This window comes from Etheostoma spectabile, chromosome 19 (genome assembly GCF_008692095.1).
Source record: "Etheostoma spectabile isolate EspeVRDwgs_2016 chromosome 19, UIUC_Espe_1.0, whole genome shotgun sequence".
Taxonomy (NCBI): domain Eukaryota; kingdom Metazoa; phylum Chordata; class Actinopteri; order Perciformes; family Percidae; genus Etheostoma; species Etheostoma spectabile.
Window position 1 is genome coordinate 11,787,392 of NC_045751.1, and position 1,285 is coordinate 11,788,676.

At 42.4% G+C, this 1,285-nt stretch overlaps 1 protein-coding gene and 1 long non-coding RNA gene across 4 annotated transcripts in view; one reads left to right on the forward strand and one right to left on the reverse strand.

Moving 5' to 3' along the window:
- LOC116707340 (uncharacterized) overlaps window positions 1-1,285 on the forward strand; it is a 217,341-nt gene that overhangs the window by 139,974 nt on the left and 76,082 nt on the right. The gene's annotated exons all lie outside the window — the stretch shown is intronic.
- Window positions 1-1,285, reverse strand: part of LOC116707365 (uncharacterized) — a 26,604-nt gene that overhangs the window by 14,999 nt on the left and 10,320 nt on the right. The gene's annotated exons all lie outside the window — the stretch shown is intronic.

Consider the following 1,285-nt stretch of genomic DNA (forward strand, 5'->3'; position numbering starts at 1 on the left):
CTACACACATCCTCTACAGCTGTACACTACGGCTTTATTAGTTGTGTCCCCTTTAATAATAGAACTAGAGAGCTTGTTGTTTTCCGGCCTGCTGTGTTTTTAGTTGAGTGGTTAACTCTGGGTTGAAAATGATGCGAACAGCAAGGAGCTCTGCCTGGGCTCATCCCTTCCCTCCTAACAAATGAATAGTTTAACTCGAGGAACCTTTGGACACATTTCTAACTAAAGACAGCTCATTTAAATGGTCTTTGCTGACTGTTATAGGTTTTCATTTTTAAATCTACTTTTTCTTTGTAAAGACTCACATTCACAGAGTTATTCAACTGATAACTCAACAGTTTACAGAAGCTGATAATAAGATGAGATAGTCCTGTCCTGGCAAGTCCGTCCTTGCAGGTCTTACTTCAAGGATTATGAGATATGCATGCGGGCCCATCTCCCTTATCATCTATGTAGCCGGTCTAAAATCTGCTTCCGTCATGCTTTAACTAAATCTCCCCATGATATCGCTGAGGTGTGAAGTTTCTCAGGGGAACGAGCGTTCAGGGCTTGAAGAGTCATCAGATCTCTGCTCCAACTCCTCCTGTCCTCTGCTGACTGATGCAAGTTGGTTCTATACTTTCCTAATGTTCATTTCATAATGTTACGCATAGTTCATATTGTAAATACATCTCTATTTATATTAGAGAAGTTGGTATGACTCTTCAGTGTGTAAACCTGTTACACAAATGTACTCAGAGAGCCAACAACAAAGATAATAAATGTTATTAGTGCTCCCCAGGGTGCTGACACACAGTGTACTTACAGTCTGAAGGGGTTTACTTTGTGGCTTCTTCTCGTGCTAACAGGGATCTGGTTTGACTTTGTGTAGGAGGTTTAAGATGAGAGGTAGTCTACTGCTCTCCACATTAAAACATAAAGAAATGTTTCCATTAACTTCGTTAGATTAGTGGAGAGAGTTTCCCATCATGCACCAAGCAGGAGCTGTCTTCAGTTTTGATGACTCAGAGCGTTGTTGTGTCTCAATGGGAATTTGAGAACATGATGGTTTTGCTCCTGGCCACAGAGTCTTTGTCCCCTCACACAGCTGCTGCATGGTGTGGGGGGGTGTTAGGGTGTGTACATTAACTCTTACTGGCTGTCTGTTGCAGAGAAGACAGACACAAACTGGACCTCTGTCCTCTGGTCTCCAGGTTTGGTTCCTAAATGAGTGAAGACACATCATTAGTCTTGATTCTGTTCCAGCACCTACAACTGCTAAAAGGACTCCAACAGGTCTACATGC